This window comes from Sinohyriopsis cumingii, chromosome 2 (assembly GCF_028554795.1).
Source record: "Sinohyriopsis cumingii isolate HCF-2022 chromosome 2, ASM2855479v2, whole genome shotgun sequence".
Classification (NCBI taxonomy): Eukaryota; Metazoa; Mollusca; class Bivalvia; order Unionida; family Unionidae; genus Sinohyriopsis; species Sinohyriopsis cumingii.
This window is the reverse complement of record NC_142962.1, coordinates 74484440-74508497: the sequence shown is the minus strand read 5'-3', so window position 1 is coordinate 74508497 and position 24058 is coordinate 74484440. Positions and strand designations below refer to the sequence as shown.

General features: G+C 35.6%; 1 long non-coding RNA gene across 1 annotated transcript; it reads right to left on the bottom strand.

Annotated features, from left to right (window-relative positions):
• Window positions 1-2564: 2564 nt before the first annotated feature.
• LOC149805190 (uncharacterized) lies at window positions 2565-20511 on the bottom strand. Its single transcript, XR_016414797.1, has 3 exons — window positions 20405-20511; window positions 17638-17748; window positions 2565-3096 (listed from the first exon to the last, which is right to left on the bottom strand). It is a non-coding gene; the product is annotated as an uncharacterized LOC149805190 (long non-coding RNA).
• Between the last annotated feature and the right edge of the window lie 3547 nt (window positions 20512-24058).

The window sequence follows — 24058 nt, the reverse complement described above, 5'->3', positions numbered from 1 at the left end:
CCGCAGACATGCAGCATGATGTCCAACGGAGTCACGTTATCCTGACACCAGGCCGGCACGTTATCCTGACACCTAACACTAACCTCTTAATGCTTAGCGCCGAGCGAGGCAGCTGTTAGTACCATTTTTGTAAATCTTTGATATGACTCGGCCGGGGGATCGAACCCACGACCTCCAGCATCCGAGGAGGACGCTCTAACCACTAGGCCACCGGAGCGGTCCATGGAAGTATCTGCTTGCTGAAAAATGTCTTCTTGTTCTTTTCATTGTTTGGCTCTGTCCAATTGTCGAATGCACTCTTTTATATTCCACTGCGTCGTTCTTCTAGACCCGATGATAATGGCCCAGGCTAAGCACATCTGGTCGTGTGAGTTGTCAATTTGGACGATACTGCGTTGGGTGTGGCTAATTTCGTCCACCAATAATACTTTTCTTTGTGGTACGCTACCTCTAGAAGATTAAACTTGGGTAATGTGAAGAGTGTCATGTCTATTGGTATTGGGTGTTTGAACGTGTTGAATTTCATGGTGAATGGAGAATCTCAAGCGAATGTCCTCCTTAGCTTGACGTTGTCATTGTTCTAAAAAGTAATCACACAAATCTGTATTGAAACAGGCTGCTTTCTAAGGTGGCACATCATACTTAAGATGTTTACATTTTCACCGTGTATGTGTAAGCCGTGGTTCAAAAATGTTTTGGAAGTCACTTTGTGCGTAACTCGAATGCAAAAATAATCTTCAAGATCTACTAAACAAGTTTATATATTTTTGATGTCGACTCTCTTGGTCTTGTGGCAGAGCATGTAGAAGGCTCACTCGTGTCATCTTCAAAATCACTGACATGCATTTGTGCTAACACTTCACTTAGCATATGTAAGAGGCGACAGTGAAAGTCGCCGCCGTCACCTCTTGGCTTTTTCTTATAGTTTATCGATGGAATAGTGTGATCGTTTCACGTTGATTGCAGAATTTAGCTTGACTAAGTGTTACACACACTCGCTAGAGAGAGACACAGAGAGAGTTTCTCGCCCAAAAAACAATATATATTCATTCAGCTTTCAGGCTGTGTAGAAAACTTAAGTGTCTAAGACAAGTGGTCATTCTCGTCAGTGATTTACAGTGAATCATTCGAAAGCATCCTTACATAAGACTACGGACATCTCCATTCGAGATAAAAGACAAGACACTTGCTATATCCGTCAAAAGAGTGGACTTTGAGCTCCAGAATGCGTACAATGTCAAAGGAAAGGAAAGATAGGTGACAAGAGGGACAAATGTAAAGATGCCTGCTATAATTGTCACGAGAAAAGGGCATTTCTTGTCAGCGTGTCCTTAGAAAAAGAACAAGCAGGCGGAGAAACGGGAGGATGAGTGTTTTTTTTTTCAGAAAAAGAACCCATTTCCGTCAAGAAATTCAAGAAGGCAAGACAACTAAAAGAAAATCAAGAGGAGGAATCCTGCCGGTGAAGAATTTCACAAGAAAAACAGGCACCGACAGTAAAGAAATGAAAGAAGGAAATGGATTTTCGTAATGTGTTATGAAATTTTTTATGTGATTCTGATTCAAAGAGAATATGCTAATGAAAACGAAATGAACGTGTCTCTTTGTCATGATTTTTTTCTTTTAGTTTGGATAAAACACTTGAACACACTCAGACACACACACCATTGAGCCATTGGGAAGGGATCTGAGTTTTACTTGATTTGGTAATTACTGAGTAATATCTCGTTTCTAAGAGATATATGTCGCCCTTAAAAGGACCGTCGGTGTCTTTGTGTTTTTCTACGACCAAGTCCCACTCCTTTTGCCTATGTTACTACTTAGGTACCGGTAGTAGTAACTGCTGCCGCCGCAACTGTCATCTCAGTGAGAGTGGATGAAGTGATGGAAAGTTTTTTTTTTTTAAGTGGGTCATACTCTACCCACCGTTCGACGAAGTTCTTGAAGAAGAAGACCAATGACACGATGCCACTCGTATGAATCGCGTTTGGCTAATAAGCCTAAACAACCCCTTTTAGCGCAACCCAGATCTCTTGAAAAGAGAGATACTAGTACTATCTTTATGTTTTGTATTTGTATGTATTAGTGTTTGTCTATGTCTCTTGTTTCTAACGATTAAAATTTAAACCCTTGTGCCCCCTATCTCTTCTGTGTGATAGTATGCTTCTATGTAAGGGTGTAGTAGTGTCTATAAGCACTTCCTACCCTTGTATGTGTATAGGTTTGTGTGAAAGTATGTGTATCAAAACTTCTTACACTGTTCATTGGAATGTGTGTGTGTGTGTGTGTGTGTGTGTGTGTGTGTAGTAATCAAAAAACGGGTGCAGGGTTGTAAGGGGACGTAATTCCCACATAACTTCTTGTGTCTCTGTGTATGTTCTTCTCTTATTTGTCCTTGAGGAAGACTTTGCTTAGGTCAAAACGCGGCGTACCTTTGTTAAATGCCAGGCAAAGTAACCGAGAGAGAGAGAGAGAGAGACTATTTATATATACTAATCTTGTGTTGAAATGTTATACATACGGAAGTGGACAGAAAATGAAACAAAAAACTTAAATCAGCTATCTGACATTCCCGATTACTATTCTGTATCTCAGAGACATATAACCTTGCGACTTTGCCTTCTTGTATATACAAGCTACCAGCGTATGTAGTGCGAGAAAATAATCCTGCTTGTCGTTCATGTTTCGAGAAAGCATCAATAGGTGAGCCCCGCCAAAATTGTGATTGAAATGACACGTTTTCCTCGTTGCCAGATAAATTAGTGGATTTTGTGCCCAGATTAAAATGTCTGGGTTGAAATTAAGGGTTTGTCGTATTAACGAGACTAAACATAATCAAACAAAATGGCTCCTATTATTTAAAGTCAGATTAAAGCAATTGGCAGGTAAGTAACTGTCAGGTAAAGGCAGCTTGAATGCATGTATGAGATGTGGACCAGAAATAGTTGATGGAATCAAGTATTCTGAAAACAGTTTCGTGTGGTAAATGTTCTATGTGAGACGGAGAGACATTACGTTATCACCAACCATATCTTCGTTGGAATAAATCCTATTCGGAGGGTGAGATCATCCATCAGTCACGTTCGGTATAGTTCCCTAAAAATTTAAATAAACAGAAAATAACAAACATCTTGATTTTTTAATTCTTTGCTCGTTACTCTAATGAAAAAATATCTAATGTGATATATTCACCAGTTTAAGCTTCATTCTTCCTACAGACTATTCTGATATTAGGTCTTAAACTGGCGAGGGCCGGGAGGGGACGAGCGGGGACGGGGAGAGTCGACAACCAGACGTTTCCAATAGTCGGTTAAATAGTTAAATTTATGCCCTGTAAACGTTTAAAATTCATGAACTTCCGATAGCTTGCCACGTGGGCCCTAACCCGGGAATCCTCCCCACAGACCCCTTGTCAACTTGTTTGCGCCTCCTCCATTCCCACCCATACAAACAATATTCCTGGATTTAACCCCGGGAAGGACCAGAGTAGACAATAAATATTATTTCGTTAGCTCAAAAGGTCTATGACCAGAAGAATTTGTGAGATTTCACTATGGCACATGTTAACAGTTGTTAGTTATCGCTGATACTCCTATTACTAAGAGGAAAATGACGAAACAATTTCTTCCTGAGGTATATAGTTGGTCCTTAAATAGAGTAAAAGTTTTATAGTTTTACGATTTAGTTGAGTTGTGTAAATTTTGTGACAAAATAATGGTCTTTAGATTTAAAAGAAAGTTACAAGCATTGTATTGTGACTCTAGGTTTTAAATTAAGTAGCAGAAAGGAGCGAATTAACAAATAACTGTATTTCTCTAAGTTACAAAGTGAAAATTTCAGAGGAACTTGCAGTATTGTGATATAAATCCGCAAACTATTCCAATATTGAATGTGCTGATGTAAAATGGTATTGAATGAGTTGACGTAGCAACACTCTTGATGTATCACCATGATATAATACAGAATGTCTTTGAATTTGATTGAATAGTGATTTAGTCCAAAAAGTCAATTAGTACTTTGTAATTCCAATGGGTTATTTTTACATAAATGATCCCTCTAAAATTATATCTGAACACAGCTGAAAATGATTCCACAGACTGATTTTAGGATATGGATGAAATAAGTTTTGTTTACCTCAACCTGATATAAAAACCTAAGACAATAAAATGGCCATGATGTTGGTCAAAAGTTCTCTTCCAAAACATGCTAAGTTTGTAAATAAGGCTAAACCTTGAACTCAAATATCAGTAAACAGTTTTTTTAAGAAAATGATAAAAGTCAGATAGGCTATAACTACTTTACCCTCAATCACGGAGAAATGTCAAGCCACAAATTAAATTAATATGTATAGCAGGTGTACGTTAGCCTTGTCATGCAACTCAATTTAATACTGCAATGAATCGTAACTTTGAATAAATATGTAAGGGGAGACAAATCTAGTAAACAGAAAAAGACTATTTTACGTCCAAGGCTTCAAGCATTTTTATTGCTACACTTTAATATTTGCAGTGATGACTCTGTTGAAAGATTCAAAGTACTGTGTGATATGAAATTCTGGAAAATTTGGTGAAACTTAGCTGATACACGGTTTCACGTTTACACTCGGACACAAAACAGTTTTCTAAATGTCCAGTACCATTACCTGATGATGAGCGAGCCTTTAGTTCATGCAACAAAGACATGTATCTTAAATAATCTGACTCATCCGCAATAGTTTGAATAATCCACTTAACAACTATTGGATATTAATCTACTGAAAGAATAAATACTGATCTGATCATTGGCTTAATGAACATGAATCGGTACATAAGCGTTTTGGAAAAGCTTACATCAGCCGATGTGCTAAAAGCTAGCAAACGTCATTTCAACTATGCAGCAGGTACTGCCTAATACGTGATAACATTGTATGCTTCTTAAGTTAAGTCAGTAGTAATAAGTAATAAATGGTGTATTTATTTCGTTTTGCAAGATATCACAAATCTGACGGAACGACAAATAGCGAGAGTAAGTCAAAGTATCCGGTCCCATGCTACATGTATTTGGCCATTCAAGTTCAAATTAGAACATGAACACACTATATTTCCACTAGTGAAAAAAACGAACACAACAATTTCTTTGACAAATTTATTTTTGCAGAACAATGCTAACACTCCGATGAAAACATCATGGTAAGATTTTATTAACATATTTCAGAATCAAAATTTAGGATAATCTTGTTGGTGGTGGTGATGGTATATTTTTATTGTCGGGTACTATCTTGATGAACATGTTGTTTTGGGTTTAACGCCATCTTTCAACGCCATCTTTGGCTTCCAGTATAACTGGTGGAGGAAGAACTTTGAAAAATCCCTTTAAGAACCATCGTCTCACGGGAAGATAATGGCAGCTTTCTCACATATCCGCTTTGGCGGAGCCTAAGACCCGAACACACGCAGACAGGTGAGATGGCATTTATCGGCAAAGGCGAGCGCTTTAGACCATTCAGCCACCCGCGGCCCCGGTGATGAACATATATTGTATTAGTTACAAGCACAACAAATTTAAATAGTCACGAGATGGCTTTAAACCAGGACTACAAGAATAACAAATTTAAATAGTCACAAGATGGCTTTAAACCAGGACTAAATAAGCCCTAAATACCGATATGTAAAACATATGAATCCAGTACCTAATAAACAGATTATAAGAATTTGTCTAAATAGACCACTAAATGACAGAAATAATTTAACGTGATTTAAAAGACAAAGATCATGGAAAAAATAATTATTTGTCATCATAACGATGGTTGCTTAAAATGGTTATATATAAAAATTTAAGTAAATTGTTCCTTTTTATCCATTTTTATACTGTAATTATTTTTCTGATCAAACTACAAATAACACAACAACGAATCTAGCTATAATCAGACAAGAAATAAACTTCCTTCCCGACATTTGTTTTAAGTCAGTTTATTGCACTGCCACTGTATTTCTGCTGCTGCCTTTTTCGATAGCTTACACTACTCGGTAAAAAGTTTCATGCCTTGCTTGGTCCTGTCCACGAACCATTCTGTTTTACCTTTTCCGCCACCATTGCTAACCTCACTTATTCCTTCTCAGCCTCCAAATAAACCTTTTACCAAATTTGCTATGGATAGAGTGAGGGTTGCTACAATCACATATATATTTCTTTAATATTCGCGGCAATTGCTACACCATCCTGTTTGAATAGCTGTTGTAACTTTAACCGAATGGTAGCGTTTCTCTAATGTTTGAATCCACATTATTAATGCTGCTTCAGAAAGTTACTCTCTAGACATGTTAAATGTCCAACTTTTTGTGATCTTTTGCTGAAATATTTTTTTCCACAATTCTTCTCATTTTTGCTTGATCTTTTTCTTTGGTGTTGTCTTTCCGTCCTTCTTTATGGTTTGTAAAAATTCAACGCATAAGTTCGTGTTATATATTCACATTGACAACTGTTACAGCATTTACAAAAACTCTTCATTCTCGTCCTTCTTGCGGAGGAAATAATGTACAGTCTGAAGGTGGAAATTCTCCCCTCTGAAGTATTTCCTTGCATTAATCTGTTATCATTCTTTAGATCCAACACAGAATGGTATTGCACACATTCAAAGTTATTTGTCTCCTCAGAATACGACTTATTTCGAAGTGTATAAATTCTTGAATTAGAACTCCATTTAACTCATCTTTATCTAATCCCACAACTTTCTAATATTATCTTTGTTCAAATCACTTCTATCATAAAACGGGGTGTTATCCTGTTTGTGATCGTAAACATTCCTTAACACATATACAGAGAATATCAGTGAAGTTTATCCTGATATGTCCACCATATACTAGATTTAGCTGGTGTTGCAGTACAATTCAACCACTTACTTAGTGCTACCAATGTGAAACCACCGCAATGGTCCGACGGATATTTTAACGTATGGCTAAACAGAGGAAAATGTCAAATTAGAGACAATCCAGATACAATTTTGGTCCATCTAAATAACCGACATAAAATGAGTGTTTTTCCAGAATATTTATTAATATCGGCAGTGCAGAAAGTTAGATGGGCTTGTTAAATTTTTGGCTCTTGGATAAAGTTAATCCTGACTGGTTAAGCTAAACGGGAGGTGTGAATTTCTTCGACGTAATTCAAGGTTTTAAGTAATATCCCTCGCGACATTAAACAAAGTTTTTATCGGTAGCCAAGAAGTTGACTCCGAGATCAGTAAAAAGTACTTTTCTGGTTAAAACTGTCTAAGGGACGGGTGTCTGGAAAGTTGAGGATACGGAAACAAGAGATTCGTCTTCATAGGAAGGGGAGCGAGTCTCGGAAAAGTACACGGTTTGTCTCAATCATCTATAAAATATTCATTAATATAAGTTTATAAATATTTGCTTAATTTATCAAATTAACGTCAGCTCGGAAATTAATGGTTTACATTCAGTGTCTAAAATTGTTACATTACTCATGTTTTCTAAGAATTTTTGCATTCCATCTGATAAACATTGTGTGAATATATGAATTTATCTGTCTTAAATTATATGCATCAGGTATGCTATGAATTGATTTTACCACATGTGGAAATGTATGTCAGTCACTAGCTAATTAGCAAGTAATGTAGTTAGGACAAGATGTGAAGTCCATTATTTCATTTGTGTAATTAAGTAGTGATTTTTTTTTCTTCAACCGAGACTCGATGGTGTTATCATAATGAATACCGACATCATTCAGTTAGTGATTTATTGCCCACAATAGGGGATAATAATAATAATAATAATAATAATAATAATAATAATAATAATAATGTCTTGGAAAGTTTGATTTATGAATTATCTCAAATAAATTTAATCTTAGAAAAAGATAATTTTATTATTGTACTAAAAGGATTCAAAAGACTATATATGTTTTTATATGTTCAAGTTTCGTCTTTTTTAAACAAAAAATATCCTGTTGGTCAGTTTTTATTGCTATATATTGCATGTATTTTTTTCCATTTCATTAAATTGTTCAATAAAGAGATATTTTGTTCACATTCAGGAACAATATATCTACAAAAAAAGCAGCCTCTGATAATTATAAGCAATGTACATGTGCAAAATTTATTGCAGTAGCTACTATTCGGTCAGTACATCTTCCCATGATCTTTCTATCATTCTTCTACACTCAAGTGTTCCATTGGATTTTTTCCCCTTTCAACGCAGTCTAAATAAAATTCGTATTTTTAGTATGACCTCCAGAGCTACAGCAAAATATATAACTATGTAGTACCTAAAACATAAATTTAAAATATTTTTCAGAAAATACTCATACGATACGTCTTTCAAGAGCAACTGTCTGTAAATATATGTCTCATAATTATATTAATTGCTTTTATAACTTTTCATGACACACGCATAAAACAGAAATTCAGAAATGTCTGTCAATGACGCCATACCTAAATTTGCAGATAAGTATTATGTAGGCTATTCGTACACGATGAGTGAATGTGTATCGCTTGAATAAATACAGCGCGACTGTGTATAGAGGCATCTTAATATTTATTTATCAAATTTTCACATTATTTTCCATCCCATAATACCGTAAAAATGTCATATTACACTGCTGAAAGAGATTAGCAAACATAGATCGATAAATATAAATTAAAAACAATTGACATAAGAAATTTAAATTGAATGATTATGTTAAGTAAAGTAATGAGCAGACGGGTACCTATATTTCTATATTTTTATTCTTCCTTGTGATTAATGCATGTGCTTTGGTTTCCTTTGGCCTAATCCATAAGCTAAAAAAACAACCCGAATGATCATGTTTCAACTAGACCATAATCTTGAACACGTAAACCCTCTTCTTTTTGTTCTCTTCTTTGGGTTTGTGTAAGTCTCCAAATATTTTTTCCCCACTATCTTTTTAATGTGTTGCATACATTCATTATTGTGATCCTTAATTTTCGTTTTGAAGTTATCTGGGTTTTCTTCTAGATATTCATTGTGTATTTTTGTTTTGCAATGTTTTAGCAAATGGTATATATTTTTTCGTTCTACCACACTTACATTTTAACCTTTCATCATTAAATATATACGACTTCCAATATGTAAAATTAAGCCATCAAATATCAACGATTACTTGTATATTTGTATACGGACTAATGACAAATCTGATACATTGTTTCACGTTTTTCCATCTCCTATTTTCTTTTGTCACATTTTTGTTTCCAATTATTTGCCGGACTAACTTTAAAGTAGTGGAAATAGCTTAAACAAATAGTAGTTGAAAAAATGGTAAGATATGTAAGGTTAACAGTCATTTTCTTCCCACTGACTTACGTTTATGTTTACCAAGGGCAGAGTTCTTATAAAGTTATATAAAGTTTTTTACGCAGTAGATGAAGAAGTAAGTGGCTCGTAATAACTCGTGCATCTTACTACTGACATCTTTCAATTTTTTATTGCTGCTACTCTTAAATGGATGGTCGTCGCGACATTTTTGTTTCACTTAAACACTTTTTACAGTCTGTTCTGTGTCTTCTGTTGGTCCTACTTGAAAATGATTCCGATCTGACCTCACAAAATGGCTGCAATGGAGACCATCTTGAAAATATTCTTATCACTGATGTTTCTCAAAAAAAAAAGATTGTGAGCTTTTCCACTGTAACAACACTAATTACTTCATCCAAAAAATCTAGATTGTGCTGATCTGACCTAATAAAATGGCTACCACGATGGCCACGTTTAAAATCGTATTCTTGCGTTTTCTGTTCACTAAACACTTATTGCAATGTACTTGGTTCTTAATGAAAGTGTCACTTATCTGACGATCAATATCTGCGATATTCTGATCGAATTCGAAAACCAAACCTAATTTGCCTTGTATTCAAATAAAAAGTCACTGTTTAAATCTTTTTACTGCATTGAGCTTTGGAATACAACGACTTGCACATATACAAATAAATTTTGACTAGACTTTGCATTTGTTTTTGTGTGGGTTTATTGTTGTTTTTTGTTCAAAAATGCAAACGTCCTCCCACAAGTTTTTGTCTGTATTGGCTTGTATGCATGATGACACAAGTATGTACGATTTTATTTTCTGTCTGACCCAATGGATATACATAAAAAAAATCTCTTTATAGATGGCAATGATTTGTACTTTGGAGTTTCTAGGAATATGTGCTAGGTTTCAAGCATTCAAGTCTTTGTGGGGGGTTTTTTAATGGAGGGAAGAAAAGATCTTTTCATGAATTTCTGTAAATTCTTTTTCAGTCATCAGGGCCTAAAATCATTGGATGCACGTTTGTTCGCTGATAACGTATATTTTGACTAATGTTGATTCCTTTTTTAATAGAATTCAAGCAAAATGATATTCCCGAAAGAAAATCAAGCAAACGTTTTAAGTAATTCCTTGTGATGACATAAGCTGAGGCTACACGTACCTTTTTTTACGAGATAATTTCTGAATTTACACCAATGCATAGCCCTCGTGTTTGTTCAATGGCATCGTTAAACACATCTGACAGCGTCTCTTGGCTTCAAAAGAGAATCATGACGGCTACAATGTATTTCCAATTTCTCTCGTTTTGGCGCGCTTAATAGAGTGCAGAAAGCCCCGTTGGGAAAGTCAATGGATATCTGTAAACCTTTTTTTACGCCTATTTGTTACATCACAGATCACCCATCTGGCTCCGTAATGCAAAGATGGAGAAAAAAGATATCTGTAAATTGTTTTAGATTATCGGTCCTTCTTTAGAGTGCCATCATCGAAGCCAGCCACACAATGTACATTTTACATCCTTTCCAAATAAAGATTGACGTCCGTTGAAGCAGATGGTATCTTTTTGCTCCGCTTCATTCCATAAAATTATATTTGACTGACTTCGCATTTCAGTCGTCTGTTGGCCGTTGAGCACTCTGTGACCTATGTGGTTGCTTGTCTTTATCCTTTTGAATTTATTCTGTCTTGCATAATGCATTAAATGAAACTCGTTTACTTTGAATGGAACAAGTATGGCCATTGCTTGTTACTTACAGATATATAGTGAATACAGAGTACAATAGCACTGGATTTTGCTTAGTAATAGAGCAGGTCAACCTAGGTCAGGGCAGTAACGATGGATTGATTGATGGTTCGGGGCGTTTAAGAACGGTAAGTGTTTGGCATCCTAGATGTGGCATGAAGTCATAATAATAAACAAGCTCGTCTGCAAGCGCATCAGCAAATTGTTTTATGACTCCCATGCATGTATGGAACGGGCATGAAACAGAAACAGATACCCTATCTGGATAATGCGAGTTCCATGTCCTCGCCTACAACTCTTACTCCATTAATCGTCTGCGGCAAAGTTATTTCACTGATTGCATAGAAACCACAATATATATACTCTGCGGCTCATATTTGCATTTAGCAGAGAAGAAAAAAAAAACATATTTCATAAGTTCCGACAGCAGACACTGCTTCATGAAAGATCTTATAGATCTGTCTAAAGGAAGTACATCTAAATGCCTACAACTGTTATAGACTCAATGAGAAATCCAAGACTTGAATGTTTGCAGAAAAGAACAATTAATTAACCAATTGAGTTAAACCATTATACAAAATTAAGAATGCACGCATTCAGGTATTTGTACTGCAGACATTGGTTCATTTAATTATACATTCATATTCACCCGACCAACCAAATCTTATCATGAAACTGAAGAAATATATAAATAAATTTATAATGGAAGCCCATGGATGTTTTACATCTTAATACAAATCATACACGTGAAACCGCGTGCAGCAGTCACACAAATGGTAAGGTTTCACAAATTAATAGAATGGGACTCTCTCTCTCTCTCTCTCTCTCTCTCTCTCCACACACACACACACACACACACACGAGACTACATCTCTGATAGGAAACGTGCCCAGAATTACTGAGAACTGAAACTATTGGTAATCTATATCATTTACTCACATGCATCCTTTTCGCTGTCATTGCTTTCGTTGTTTTTATTTATGTTTTTTTTATTTCGTCATCTGCAAGATCGGATGATATGAATGTATTTTCACTTATATAATGTATATTCTTTTCTTTATTATTCTGTTTTGCATTTTCTATGTGTGTAGGAAGTACCTTATAAATTGAAATCTTTACATTTATAAACATTTCTTATTCAAATGTGATATGCTTGATAGTGGAATACCGCAATTTTATATCTTCAAATTCCATGCGCATATTTTTTAATATAACACACGTCCACATTCTACAAAGCGTCATTCTATTCCAAGTCTCCTCTGCATTTTCAGAAATTAATTTCATTACATCATTATCTCCATAAAACTTGAAAATGGACAGGATCGTAGAGGCTACAATGTAACACTGAAAGTTATAATCTACATGTTAGCATAATGCATTGAAATGTAATCAGCGCTATCTATTGTCATAATGAGACATTAGTGTACTGACCCATTACGACAACAGATGGTAGCTGTTAGATTAATCACTGCCGAACAACACTGTCCTGGATCCAGTTCTTTTGTTGTTATGTCCAGTATATTGCAGATTCTGAGCATGGAAGCAGCATCGGCCTTAACAAACGCGGGGCCCGATTTGGATCATTTTGGCAGGGCCCCCTGTGTGAACACGGTATTAAGAAATAAACTTTAAAACAATCTTATATGACATTGAACTTAATTTTCTTCCATAGGTTTAAAATTACTTTTCTCAATATATATATATATATATATATATATATATATATATATATATATATATATATATATATATATATATATATATATATATATATATATATATATATATATTTAATTACTAACGCGGCGGGGCCCATATGAGCGCGGGACCCAATTGGGTCAGATTGGTCCAATCGGCCTAAGGTCGGCCCAGCATGGAAGGCATTGCCATGGATCCCCTATTCCATCAACAAGCGTTTGTTAACTTGCCGCAGGATTATTTTCGGGGGGAGGGGGGCAAAAATGTAGTGGCTAGCTGCAAAGTTTTACGGATGTAGGCTCAAATATGTTTAGAGGGGAAATTTGGGAGTTGGGTGTTCCCCTTCCCCCCTTTCCCCTAGGTGCAGACGCCCATGGTTAGTTAGTCAATTAAGTACTTGGTTAGCTATTTTTCTTTGCAGGCTGATTGGGGATTCGGATTTGTTCATTGCAACGTCACAAAATTCAGATAATCGTTAGACATAGATACTCACGTATGTATAGCATGATCTAGTATATTCTTCAATGTCAGGGGATTTAATGATCCAGTCCTGTCCGTCCGTGCGTTCTGTCTGTAAATATAGCTCGATTACTCATTGGAAGTCACCATATGTACTTCATAGGTTGTTGGCGTTGGAAATATATACAAGCTGGGCAAGTCGACTCTCAGGAGGAAGTTGGATATTATGTTATAGCTAATCTCTCTATCTCTCCTTCTTTATATATATATATATATATATATATATATATATATATATATATATATATATATATATATATATATATATATATATATATATTACACACAACAGCAACAACAGCCGAAAACAATGCTGTGGAAGAGGAGAGAATGTATATTTTGTTATTCATTAATACTCCGTTGATGTCGAGACACGGGAAGTTCAGTTCTCCGTGATTTTGACTGCACTATATCTGACTCCGTCACTATGTTGCAATGTACCTGACTCACATCACTATGTTACAATATACCTGACTCACGTCACTATTTGTACTATACCTGACTCACGTGACTGTTGCAATATACCTAAGGGGTACGCTCACCAGTTAATATGTACTTTTGAGAGAGTGACGTATGTGAGGTGAAGTTATTTGCATTTAAAACATGCACGGTGGAGAGAATGTTGGCATACCTCTATGCTACTTTAATGTAATGTGTCTGACATTTCTTTGGATATTGTACTTATGGAAATTGTACATAATCTAAGCACACTGTTAACCAAAATGATTGCTCCCTTGTGCTAAAGAAAATCAGCCTGAATTAGTTTAAAGTACACTATCCATAGCAGCTATTATAGAGAAAATGAATTTTGCCATACTAGCCAATACCAGCTTCTGAAAGTACAATGAATGAATTACTAAATATTTAAAATGTAAAAAAAAGGTTATCGGCTCTCTTTTATACAATTTACCTCTGAAGTTCAGGAAGTGAAAATGACCAAGTGGATCTAGCACTTTTTTGAAAGGTGCACATCTGGAGTAAGGCCAAGCTGTATAATCTATAACCCATATTACACCCATCAATCATACACCAGATAAAGGGAATTAAAGGTTCCTTGAACTATACCTAAGATATACAAGGTCTTTTTTTAAAAAGCCAGTATAACTAGTGAGGAAAACCGGAGAAATTATTTATCTTTAAAATTCTAACCCATATGCAAAATACGAAACTGTGGAGCGCCACCTAACTCCGTCACTATGTTGCAATGTACCCGACTCATGTCACCATGTTGCAATATACCTGACTCACATCACTGTGTTGTAAAATATTTGACTCACGCCACTATGTTGAAATATACCTGACTCACGTCACTATGTTGTAATATACCTGACTCAACGTCACCATGTTGCATTCAGATATGGCGGCGTCCTCTGTTGTCATAATGGGACTTTAATTTATTACATCTTGCACGACGGGCAATGTGGCACAATGAAAACTGCAAGTTGGCTGTTGGCATGACGCAAATAGCCAACTTGGAATTTGTTTTGCAATCCATTCAAACGTTTAGGCATGTGAACGTTTTGCAAGTGCGTTATAATATATGTACTCAACGTGTTATGATAAACAAAACTGCAAATAAAATATTTAGTGTTGCAAAGACGCAATTAATAAAGTTACCGTGTAAAATAAAAATAAAGCACATAAACTCACATAGAATCAGAATACATGAAATTGCACTATTGTAATAACCACGTAACAAAATCGGTAATAAATATTGACAGATGTATAGACGTCATCTAGACTATAAATACCAAAATACAAAATAGAATAACGTGAAATAAATAATACAGCATATACTAAGAGAAAATGCAAATGCGAATAATGCAAAATAAAATATATAACATCTGTGATGGTGCAAAATTGTGTAGATAATTGTTAATTATATTCTGTCGTAGTCAGCGTGACACGTAAACATTAATATTGACATATGGGCAAGGCTCGCAAAAAACTTCTCTCTGCGAAGGATGGAATATGCTGTTTGAGGCCTGATTTGAATTTAATTAGAGTCCGTTCTATAACGGTCAAACAGAAGGAAGAGGCTAATGTTTGCGTATGGTTAAATAGCGGAAAATGACCAAGGTGAAACAAGCAAGAACCAAACTTTGGGAAATCTTGAGCTGTTTGAAAATATGTGTCATAAAATGATATTTTCCAGAATAGTTATTGATAATGGCGGTCTAGAAATAATAATTCTAACTTCGATTTGAGTGTTAAAATTTTCGGCAGTGATAGAAAGTTAATCCGTCCGATTGGCTAAGCTAAATGGGGGGGGGGGGGGCGTCCCCAGACGAAATTCAAGGTTTTAAAGTAATCTGCCTCTCGAAATTAGTCAAAGCATTGTGGTCAGTCAGAAATTAGCTCCGAAGAAAATTAGGAAGTAATTTCTCTCGTTAAATAAATCGTTCAATGAATATGGGTCTTGAAGAATTTGCGAGAACCTGAGATATAGATTCAACTTCAGAGAAAAGGTAACGAGTCTCGGAAAAGACTCAAAGGTTTTGTCTCACTCACATACAAGATGCATTGTTTTAAGTTTGTAATTATTTGTTGAATTTATTCATATTAAATTCATACTTCAATTTTCCTTTAGTTCAGAAAATAATCGTACATTCGTTTGTCTCGAATGCAATATAATCATGTAGAGTAGAATTCCATGCATTACTATGATACGCATTGTGAGAACTAATATATCTGTCTTCAATGTTATAGGAATCATGTATCCTAAAGATGTTATTCATTACTCTGATACGAATTGTGATAATTCAATTATCTATCTTAAATTATTTGTATCATTTATGCTGATAATTGATTTTTCTATGTCTGGAAATGTATGTCATTGTATCGCTAATTAAAGAATAAAACTAGTTAGGACAAGAAATTAAGTCCATTAATCCAGGACCAGCCCTAGGATGTGCCGAGTCCAAGGCAGCAAACGATGAGCACACCGGGACCCAAGCCAAAAAACTGCATTGCCTGAAAGCGCGGGACCCAAGGCGGTTGCCTCGTTTGCCTTGACCTAGGGCCGGGTCTGCAATAATCCATTTGTGTAATTAAGCTGTGAATTCTTTTTCAACCGAGAATCGATGGTGTTCGCATTAGGAACGTGTGTCGACTGACATATTCCGCTAGTAACTTACAGCCCACGCGGGGTGCAATGGTTTATCTAAGAGGTATAATTATATCATGGTTCTCATAAATGCGAGTAGCGTCTAGAAAGGACATAAATTCACGTTAATGGGCTGTTTGTGTATCATTCAGGCTGCTAACTGAACATAGCTTAGTTCTGTTGAATTACTTTAAGACAATATGTGACGTCAAAAAAGAGTGGGAATAGTGTTTGATACCAGAAGAGGAAAAGAAAACCAGACAGGTATTGAGGTTGGGTAGGATATATAAGAACTTAACATGTAAATATAATATATAAAGACCGAAATATCTCACTTCCTTCCTGATTCCATGGTGAGAAAGAGAAATGGCTTTACACCTCTTACATCTATTGCCCATACCGACAACTTGTGAAGTGGCGAATTTCCAGTTTGATTTAGGATGAGCTATATTCACAGACTGAGCGAGATGAACGAGAGCGCGGACGGACAGAAGGAAGGCATAGTTTATCCTAATCACACTGAATCATGTTCCATATCATGTTTTACATATATGTTGATGCACGTATGTTTATTTACAACGGTATATCTAATCATTGTCTAATGTTGGGGAAATTGTCACTGAACAAGCCATGATTCCGTATTAGCATATTAAGATGGATAAATAAAAAAATACGTTTTAATAGAATGTATACACCATGTTCAAAAAATAGTTCGACCGAGATAGAACAACAAATGGTGATTATTTTTTCTCTTGTTTTAGTTTCTGTATTCCATGTTTATAATCTGTCGTATGCATCTATATAGGACCTGGGTAATGTAGCCTATATTAATGAGGGATGTAAGAGCGGCATCTGTTGTCTGAATAGGGTTTACACTAATGCCCCATTTTGACAACAGATGGCGTTGACTACATTATCCCTCCTTGCATTATACTTACATCGTACAATTGTCCCTGTGCTACAATGCAACTATCAGAATGTAGTTTTCATGTGTAATTTTACCGTTATAGTGAATACCATAATTACCTCAACTGAATAATGAAAATGCACAAATAATATTTAGAGTTGGTTATATACAATGTAGAATGACGCTGACGTGTGTGATATTAAAAATATACACCTATAATCACTTCCATGGAACTTATGATAATGCAGTATTCCTATATCACTCTTACAAAATTTAGAAAGAAATAATGGCAGTTTTAAATATGCAACGCAGAATGTACATCATACACACATAGAAAGTACAACTTAGAACAACGCATTATGGAATATACGTTGTATAATAAGAATTTAAAAAAAAAACACATACACTGTACATATAATTATGGCGGTGATCCTCCTCCATATCTATGAACCACAGCCACAGACTAGGCAGACGTTTCTGATTGGCGGGAAAAGTCCTGATGTGTTGCACCTGGCACTGGAAACACAAACAGTCAGCCGAGAGGAAATAGCTATGTCTCTTACCAGATATGAATCAGACATGACTAGAATTTGCTTTTGTCTTCAACCATCACTTGCCAACATCTATCTTAATGAAAGAAACGTACTACTCACCGCGAAAAAATCCACGTCGAATGAAAACTAAAGGAGAAAAAAATCTTTCTAAAATCTGATCATAAAAAGAATAGTACCATAAGGAGTACAGAAAAATGGTAGATTTTTTAAAATAGAATATGACACATATATAGACATTAAAACATAATAAAAATGATATTTAAGAACGAAAATAAATTGAACCATTATGTGTAATGAAAGCCTTCTCCCATGGTAAAAGTTATAACAAGAGTACAGTGATTAAAATCAGATCTCCGCTGTCCTACGTGAAGATCTGACAGCGACCGCTTAGGGGTCATGTTCCGGTGACATTTGAATTAGCCAATGGAAATGCAGCTTGCAAAAATCTGAAAGTGAATCTAGTCGTTCGGCACACAATAATGCTTTTCAGCCACACCGCTCAGTCTCCCAAACGCGACAATATAAGATTTTATATGTTTGGCTGATAAAATTAGTGATCATGGTAACAGTATCCGTCACCAGAACATAAAACTTCACAAGCTCTGGTATTTTCTTAAAAGCGATCACTTTTATCTTGGTATTATGAGATTGTGGTCTGCATGCATAATTTACTTGCCTCCGAAATTTAAGAGCTTGATAATATTTAAATTTACGCACCTCAAAAACAAAATATTTGACAACAGGCGTGCTCCCAAAAAGCACCTTTTGCAAAAACACGTGTTAAAAATTTTACGAAGAATTTTTCTTAGTTTAAATTATAATGAAGGCATATAATAGAATGACCTTAGCAAGCCATGAAAATAAAAAGTGGTGATGCCAAGTCCTTTTAACTATTTTGTAACTCTTAACATTTAGAACTGTCATCAGGGCTGGTTGGCTTAGGGATAATGACCAAAACTGGACAGTAAATCGCAATGATAGCAGAGCCGAATGAAACTACCCACAGGATATTGGCAAAACACCAGTACAACGGGATTATCTCAAACAAATCCCCAAATATCGTTGTGCATCTGCATATGCACACAAGTCATATTAGCGTTCTGGATTCCTAAGCAGGCGTATCAGGTTCGATTCCCATATCAGGTCGTGTCGGCTGTGTCCTTTGTCAGGATACATTGCTCTAAAGGGTCAACGAAACTAACCAACTTATTTTGGCAAGGCACCATTAAAGTCGAGCTTGGCCAAACAAAACCAACAAGCTTTTGTGTGTCCCTGATGCAGACAACTCATTTTTCTTGTTTACATCAAAGGGGCGTAATTTCCCTTTGCTCGATCATAGTACAATGAGAATAGTAAACAGAGAATCAAAATCATTAACTTATATTTTTTTAAAATCATTTTTCGTTTGTTTGTCAGAGCACGTCTGAATTTAAACGTTTTCCTACCATTTAAAAAGCATTTGTATTCGACGCGTGTTTCTTGAATTTATATGCCAATTCAGATGAGTGATAGATAGATCATGTTTGGGGAAAGAGTTTTACTTTTAAAACAAATATTTAAAACAAATTTACAGAGCACATAAAGTAAAGTTTAATGCAGCAATCACCAGAGAGAGGAAATAGACTTGAAAACTTGCAATTGCATATTTAATGCAGGTAACACAAAGTTAACTGCGTTCACGTCCTACGTACCGTGAAGCTACATGTAAAGACAATGCAAGCAAAAGCAGGACAATTACAAAATTTGAGTGGAACACGGCGGGTTTGCTACGTAAACTTGTTATTCACATACATACATTACAAAACTGTCCGCCGTGAAAGGACACTGCTTAATAGAATCATAACAAAGAAAAATGTATTCTTTAGGTGCACACTAGTTTATTGAAAACAAAATTACAGGTATGTGACACCAAGTAAATTATTTTGTCACGAACAGTTGTTAATTTCACATTTGTATCACTGCAGTCGTAATTTACGTCAGAAAAAAAGTTAACAATACGTAATTATGTCTTTAAAATATCAGAATATTTAAACTAATTTGTGAACACATACACATTTCACATCGTGTACAATTAGAAACATGTTTTCTCTTCTTCAGAATGTAACATCTTTCTTACGAGCGTAACAAACGTCAGCCTTTGCACTTTAATACCGTGAAGGTATCTACTTAAACTAGCAGAATTGCTGCACATTTGCCTTACCCACTTAAGCCCCAGCCTGGGTGGACTGAAAATGAACATGCACGACGATACATGATGGCTGCCATTGCCAATAGCATAAACGAAGAAAGAGAAAGAGAAGAAATTCTGACAAGATAATATTAAATACCATAACGACAATGTGCGACAGTTTCGGATTTTTCACTTTTATCAAGCCAGCTCACCTTCGCGGCTTCATCATCATCATCATCATCATCATCATCATCATCAATTTAATTTACGTTCTGTATAGTCGCAGTTATGTCGGCATGACATAACTGAGGCATTAATTTCGTACCGCTGTCAGCGAGCACCGATCTTTTCGCTCATTTACACCTTTCCAATTATACTGAGCAAATAAACAAGCATCTCAAAAGATAACAAAACATGTTTTTGTCCACAGTCAATCCATTAGGCTTACCTTTGTTGTCCTCTTCTGTAAATCCTGTTGTCATCCCACGCCCTTTCACAGAGATGTAATGGCATTTTGAGTAATTACTCCATTCTTCTGGAATCAGCCAAGGATATATTTGCTTTTCTGGGCAATTAAACATTGAAGTTATATGGTAAATACTCTCTTTTCTTGTGCCATTAAAACACGTGATTGTTTGGTAAATATGCTCTCTTGCTGAGTGCTTGTTGTGTGTCAATTTACCTTTACAGTTTAATTAACCCCAAATGTCTTTACTTGCCACATTATTAGTAAGGATTATATTTGAAAAATTTCGGCAAACCCCTCCTCCTAGTTAAACACAGCAACACATAAAGCTACACAATTAGAACCATTATTGCTTGCAAAATGGTTATTAGTGTATAATCTTTTGAAAGTTTCTGAGATTGTTTTATTGCCTGCGCAAGGACAAAAATCTATTTGAAGAGGTGAAAGGTTAGAGTTTCAAACTTTGCGTAGTCAAAATATTCCATAGAGCTTCATTGGACGAGTTTTTATTGTTCCCAAATATATTAAAAATGGCACACGGCGAATATAATACAAAAGATATATAGTAGAATTGTCATTAGATTTCCACTTAAGTACAAGTAACAATATGATCGCTCGTCCATAATTTCAAACTGTTCTTAGTTTTCCACTTAAGTATCAATACTATGGCTCGCCCATAACTTTAAACTATTCTTAGTTTTCCATTATCGTGGTGTGTCCATGGGCAATGCACTTTACTCTTGATACTAAATAACCTACTCAGTTGCTGTACCGTAAAGAGCCAACGTAATATAGATTCTTGTAAATTATAAATAAAAATATAAACATATTTCATGTATTTGGTTGTCTGTTGTGACTAATCATGCCAAGATGTGCGGTGAGCAACAATCCTCATTAAACGCGTTCTAATCTTTTGTGTTTGTTGTCAGTTTCAGGAGGCAACCTCGTCTATCAACAACATAGTTGTATGAAGAACAAATGTCGGTATTTTCATTACAGTTCATGTTTTCATCTTCCACTTATTTGATATCTCAAATTTTGTTTTCTGCTAGTCAGTGTGAGTACATTTAACGATCGCATTGGAATTTTGAATGGAGGTTGCAAACAAAAGAACAACAAACAAAAAAATACATCAGATATCAACATAGTAAGCAACGCAATCGTCCTTCACGAACAAAGATATTATTTCATTTACTGGACCTTTGTCACTTTATACTAATGATAAGCTAAAGATACCCAAGTTGTTCTTCTTTAATCCAGATTTAGCCCTTGTTTGACGGCAATGGACAATAATGGACTAACGCCTTTTTGTTTTATTTTTCCTGTATAACTGCTGCCACTCATTGTATAGACAAGTTTACGCGGGCGATTTTCATTGTATATACACAAAAGTGTGGAAAATAAAAGACCATGCTGTTTTATGTATAAAGAAAGTTGCCGCTGAGAAATAAAAATGACCAAAATCCATATAATCAAAATACTTCAAAGCTACTCAGCGCAGTTTTTTGAGAATATGTTTCTAGCCAAAAAAAAAAACTGTGCACATGATATTTTTTTAAAAAATTGTTTCTTCGAGTATAACCAACATTCTTGTAAATTAAGGTTTTCTTGGGCGATGATAGCTTGAAAAAAGATCCAGTAATACAGCACAGTACAACACCGCCTACGCAAGCAAGTAGGAGCAAAGGTGCCAAAAAGGCGATAACCGGCTTGTAAAAGGCATAAGTGTCAAACTTCTCCAAATTGGACGTAGAATCATGAAAATAGAACTATAACATTGTAACAAAATACAAACTTCGGAAGAATATACAAGGAGTGAACAAATTTCAGACAACGAGGAAAGCAAGAAAACATGGCGGCGGCTCATAACGCTATCCGGAATCTGAAGAAATATGTTAAGACAAAGCGAATAGACGCAGAAGAAGGATCATTTCTAGAATGTAACTATCAAGAGTGAACCCAATATTTAGATATGAGTAGTATACCGAGAGAAAAGGCACCAGGTACTTCAACGGTAATAAACGTTGTGAACCCGGACATAGTACAACAAATCCACTCGGTACATAGAAAGGGATACGAGGGCTACATAGTAGTACCACGAGGGAACACACCGGTCTTACCGTATAAAGAAATAAACATCATGGGAGAAATGGCAGCAGTGAAAAATCCGGAACCAATACGAAAGAAGATCAAGAAACAGACAGAATTCCTGTCTCATATTCCAATGGAGATACCCCTACAGGACACTATCGAGTGTTTCGAAAAGAAATTTGGAATCAAAGTAGAAAACTCAAATTTGGCAAAAGTCCCAGGATTTTCCATCTATAATGGAATCAGACTTCTTGAATTCGAAAAGACCAAGCTGAAGGGAACCAAAAGGGCTTTTTATTTACACAGTTTTCTGGTTAAAACACGGTGTAAGGGCTGCATCTACCATATAATATGTAACAGATGCGGAGAGACGGTGCATACTTCGCACAAATGCCCAATAATTCAACAGCAACAACAACAGCAACTGCCAGGACAAATACTACAACAACAACAAGAAGAGACAGTAAGACAGAAAGTGCAACAAATTGAGGGCAAACAGAACCTTCAACAAAGCAATAAAGAACAGCAGAAGCAACAGGTTGGACAAAAACAAGAACAGCAGATTGAACAAGAGAAACAAGGGATGGAGCAACAAAAACTACAAGAAACAAATAAAGGGAATCAATACCCAAAACAACAACAAGGAGATCAACAACGACAACACATAGCCCAGCAACAACAACAAAAGATTTTGCCGAAACAAGGAAAACAGAAAGCATATGAACCCCAAGAAGGAATAACAAAGAAACAAATATAGACAATTACAAAAAAGGGAAACACACAACAAGGGAAACAGATACAGGGGAAAAGAAATGAAACAGAAGAAAAACAGCGAAGCAAAGAGAAAGCAACAATTACAACAGAAAGCAAAACAACTGGAACACCAAAATTAAAACCACAACCAGCCCAATGGACAGCGACCAGATAAATAAGTACTTAGAAGATTATGACGACTCCCAGAATTCATGATGTCAGCTACAACGACAATACCAGAGACAAGAACAACCGAACCAAACCCATCAACTTCGACAGAACAAGCAGACGTAGATAAAACGAAGAAGAGAAGGAGCCCATAGGAGACAGAAACGAGAAAAAGATGCAAAAATGAGTGAAACGTTTTTACTGTACGATGACGAATGCCTGGAATAGATATCATTTCATCTTTTTTTTAAAAACACACAATAACATAAATATGTTTTTGCAAAACAAAATATTATATACATAGAAAACATCACAATTATGAAAGGCATAACTAATAAAAAAAACCAAGAGCATTAAAAAATACAGCATATACACAATGACAAGCAGGGCTGGAGGTCCACCCCATATAGTTTGAAAAAATCGCCCGGGGAGAGCACCCTCCAAAAAATAACAAATAAAAAAAGATTAGGCAAAAAGGTAAACAGACGCATCTTAGCAAGTTTACTTGGGGAAGTTATTATTATACACATAAAACATTGACCTTGTGCAGCTATAATGGACTATATATATATATATATATATATATATATATATATATATATATATATATATATATATATATAT